The sequence below is a fragment of the Engraulis encrasicolus genome, chromosome 6 (genome assembly GCF_034702125.1).
Source record: "Engraulis encrasicolus isolate BLACKSEA-1 chromosome 6, IST_EnEncr_1.0, whole genome shotgun sequence".
NCBI classification, from domain to species: Eukaryota; Metazoa; Chordata; class Actinopteri; order Clupeiformes; family Engraulidae; genus Engraulis; species Engraulis encrasicolus.
Genome location: NC_085862.1, coordinates 14,331,396 through 14,336,395, shown reverse-complemented (window position 1 = coordinate 14,336,395; position 5,000 = coordinate 14,331,396). Strand labels below are relative to the sequence as shown.

Below are 5,000 nucleotides of genomic sequence, written 5' to 3'. Positions count from 1 at the left end.
AACTGACTTGTGTAAGTGCTGGACCATAGCCTAGCCAAGATAAAAATGAAAAGCAGGTGCTGGAAGTGGACTTTATTCATTTGTAGCCCCCGCGTAGTGGTTGATTTTGGTTTAATATACACTAGTATGGACCTTCTCTGAGCCTCTCGTGTGTGTGTGTGTGTGTGTGTGTGTGTGTGTGTGTGTGTGTGTGTGTGTGTGTGTGTGTGTGTGTGTGTGTGTGTGTGTGTGTGTGTGTGTGTGTGTGTGTGTGTGTGTGTGTGTGTGTGTGTGTGTGTTTGTTTTCGTGGTCTTTCCAACCGATTCAGAGAAGTGGTTTTTTTTATGTTTGCTGAATTAAAACTGGGGTTCCATTTGGGGTACGTGATGAGGGTGATGTGTATGTGTGTGTGAGAGAGAGTGTGTGCGTGCGTGTGTCTGCACTTGCTGCTATTGTATAGGCAGGGCTCCATTGTGTGTGATGGACTGTGACAAAGTGCGTCCAAAACTTCAAACCTCCCCTCCCCCACAGCCCATACACACACACACACACATGATTGTGTCTAAATAGACTTCACTGAGTCCAATCCGCATCTGTCTTTTTCTCTCAATGCCTTCTTCCCATATCTCTCTCGCTCTACACACACACGCACGCACGCACGCACGCGCGCGCGTGCACACACACACTCTCACGCGCACACACGCACACACGCACACACGCACACACACACACACACACTCTCGCGCACACACACACACACTCTCACGCACACACACACACACTCTCACTCACGCGCACACACACACACACTCTCACGCACACACACACACACTCTCACGCACACACACACACACTCTCACGCACACACACACACACACACACTCTCACGCACACACACACACTCTCACGCACACACACACACTCTCACGCACACTCACGCACACGCACACACGCACACACACACACACACACACACACACACACACACACACACACACACACACACACACACACACACACACACACACACACACACACACTCACACTCTCACACTCAACACACACACACAATGCAACAGAAAGAGAAGTGTCCTCAGACTACTCTGCAGAGCCCATAATAAATTGTACAGACAAACCAATGAATCCTAACGAGTCACAGATACACTAATATATTAATGATGGTCTAGTCAGAGTAACAGTTCAATGTGCTTTAACAGTTTGGTAAAGGAACACAGGAGGACAGAGACTTCAATGGGGAACGCCATCTAATCCCCACTGCTGTAAGGTGATGTAAATAATAATAATAATAATTGTATTTGTATAGCACTGTGTCATACAAGGCATGCAACTCAAAGTGCTTGACAAATGGGAAAAAAACATCATTGTTAGAGATGGATTTAAAAGGAGAGGAAGAGAGGAGTGGCAGAAATAGCAGGAAGGCAGAGGAAGAAGAGATAGAAAGAGATTGTAGAGTCATAAGGTCAACGTAGGTTAGGACCAGGATTCTTAGAGGTGTAAGGTCCGTAGTGGCTGGGTTTAGCATAAGTCATAGAAAGTCACACTGAAATTGGGCGCTCAGATGCGGCCCCTGGTGGCATCAGGGGTGAGGAAAAACTCCCTTTCGCTTGATTCATAGTTTGAAATAACAACAACAAGTGTACTTCATTGTCAAAGATCGATGTGTAACAGGGTTAGTGCAGAAGTATGAAATTGCGTTTGACCAGTCTCCAATGTGCAGTTAAACTAAACGTAAGACTTTGACAATAATCACACACACACGCCGACACACACAAACAGACACACACACAGTGTGTGATAGTACGGATATCACATGGTTACCTGAGAGTTCAGGGTTAATGTATCTTTATACTGTATAGTCCCTGGGGAGAAAGCTATCCTCCGCAGCATGGAAAACAGACAGGCAGCTACACACACACACACACACACACACACACACACACACACACACACACACACACACACACACACACACACACACACACATCCATTTTACAGTGCCTTTAGGGGGTCATGCAGAGTGCATGTGGAGGGAGGATGTATGGTTGCCTGTGTGTGGGTGGGAGACGTGACGACTTGTTTTTTCGTAACATTGGTTAAAAACCTACAAAACTGTTATTTTCCTTTAAAAAACAAATGTCAATGAAAGAAGATGTGGTACATTATGTTTCATATTAGTCTTAGATGAGAAGAAACATTTTTGTTAAGATTTATGTAAAGGTTTATATGTCAAATTTCCTGCGGTGTGACTGTAACATTAATGAAACAATATATAATAATATATATATATAAATTAACCAACAACATTTTGAATAATTTATGAAGCATTTGGCATGATTGCATAAATCTTAACTTTAGATTAAGATGTGTGAATGTGGAAAAAACTCAAGACAGTAATATTAACTACAAGTTCAATTTCGTAACACAAATTGCGTCCTGTGGGGTGACATGTATGTCAATGTTTGTAAATGGGCAGCTGCAAGGCCAACTACAAGGGTCTTAAAGACTGGCTCCTAACCAGTCAGTACCTCAGTTATTGGAGAGTGCTGTGGAAGTTTAAGGTGACTCTTAACCTCTTAATATGTCTTCATATTGCAATCTTTCTGTCACGCAATGCTTAGGTTCATTTTGTGGTGTCCTGTGGTGTGACTGCTCTTATAGGAGGAAAAAAAAGTTTTTTTATTAATGAAAACACATATTAAGATTAAACACAATATCATTATCAAGTTAGCATGAGCTCAGATGTCAGTCATGTATACAAAAGGATTAAAATGGCCATAATGCAGTGAATTCCCTGTGGTGTGACTCCATTTTCCTGCGGTGTGACATGCCTATGCTATGTGTTGATGCAGTACTCATTTTCCCAAAAATGGCAAAAATAAGGTGAAATTCCACAGACCACTAAGTGCTTTTTTTATTCTATTTTTTTCCAATTTTTATCCATCATTTTTTTCAGGAATTTGAAAAACTTTTTTTTTGTTTTGCGTTACGCCCTTAAACGTCAACCACCCACGTTTGTGTGTGTGTGTGTGTGTGTGTGTGTGTGTGTGTGTGTGTGTGTGTGTGTGTGTGTGTGTGTGTGTGAGAGAGATATCCAGTGTAATGAAATGTATTATCCAACCAAGGGGAAATAGAACTGCAGTCACACGTTGGAGAGCAATCAACAAGAGCACTTGTAGAGCGCAGAGAGAGCGGGTTGAGGAAATTTGTTGCATACCAACTAACTGACAAACGACCAAATAAACCCTAGGTGAAAAGATAACAACATCAGATATACATTAAAACAATCAAAGCTGAAAATGCAAGAGGACAGTGACCCTGCATAATGCAGCATACAGCACAATGCATGTGCGCATGTGCGACTGTCTGTGTGTTTCAGACATCTATGGGGAATCCTGTCGCCTGACAGTGAGTGAGTGGTTCGTTCCTGAAGTGACAGCTGCATAGCCCGCACTGTGTGCGTGTGCGTGTGCGTGTGCGCGTGCGCGTGCGCGTGCGCGTGCGTGTGTGTGTGTGTGTGTGGGCGCGCTGTTGGGGTGCGTGCGTGTGTGTGTTTGTGTGTGTCTCGGGTTGCGTAGTCTGGACATGTGGGTTTATGAGGTTTGGAGATGTCTCTACCATGGTGCGTGTGTGTGTGTGTGCGTGTGCGCGCTAATAGCCTGTGCGCATGTGCGTGTGCGCGCGCGTGCGCCCCTGGGGATTTATGAGGTGTGGAGATGTCTGTGTCAGGCTCTCATCTCATGGATCTGCTCTCAGGGAGGGAGAGGGGGAGAGAGAGAGAGAGAGCTGAGTTGGATAGAGAGAGCGAGAGCTGAGTTGGATAGAGAGAGCGAGAGCTGAGTTGGATGGAGAGATGGAGGAACACAAGTGCTCATTGTCCAGGTCCTGTGTTTGTCTCATTGCTGTTTTTTTTATCAGAGCACAAACAGAGTTGATGCAATGTGCACATGTGCATCCATACATACACCCTGTGCATCTATACACACACACACACACGTAGACGTACACACACTTTTCACAAATATGTAAAAAGAAGCATAGACACAGACGTTGTCCATCCAGGCTAAGTGACACAAAGACTCAAGCCACACACACACACACACACACACACACACACACACACACACACACACACACACACACACACACACACACACACACAATCTGTATAGAGGCACACGGATTGTACACACAGCATGGTGTGTCATGCTAGCAGTCCGTAGCCATCTAAGCCGTCGTGCTGTCACAAGTGTGTGTGTGTGTGTCTAAGCCGTCATGCTGTTGTGTGTGTGTGTGTGTGTGTGGGGGGGGGGGATTGTTGTTGTTGTTGGTGTGTGTTGGGACTATGCTATGTGCCAGTGTGCGCCTGGAGCAGCAGTTCTGTGTGTGTGTGTGTGTATGGACTGTGTAAAACACATTTCTATTAAAGGGGTATGCCACTGCTTTGTCCTGTAATATTTTCACATACAAATGCTGAAAATGGCCATCTATTTAAACCTGACATGCTATTGCAAGTCACTGCAAGCTAAAACTGGCGTACAAGTCTGAGTCAAGTCACAAGTCATTCCTAATATTGCCAAGGCAAGTCTCAAGTCATCAATTTGTGACTGAAGTCCATGTCACAAGTCCACATCTCCGCCAACAGCCCTAGAAGCAGATCTCGGAGGACGGCATAGCATACCAGACAGATACTTCAACATGATCTCCAAAAATTCCGTTCTCCTGGACACGGATGTTAAGGACACAAAATCTGTGTCCAGGAGCACGGATTTTGCCAAAATTCCGTGCTCCTGGACACAGATTTTTTTTCCGTGCTCCTGGACACGGAATTGTTTGAAGTGCTTTCTATAGGCTATTTCCTGAGTGTTTTCTCAGGATTTTTCTAATTTCAAATATTTTGTCTCCAAAAAAAAAAAGTCTTACTGACAGGTTAGGGTTATGCATTGTTTTGGTCTGGGCACAGCTAGTTTTCTTTCATTCATTATAGGAGTTTGATAGCCTA

General features: G+C 44.4%; 1 protein-coding gene across 3 annotated transcripts in view; it reads left to right on the top strand.

The window, feature by feature from the left end:
* Window positions 1–5,000, top strand: part of fcho1 (FCH and mu domain containing endocytic adaptor 1) — a 71,292-nt gene that overhangs the window by 21,709 nt on the left and 44,583 nt on the right. The window lies entirely within an intron of this gene.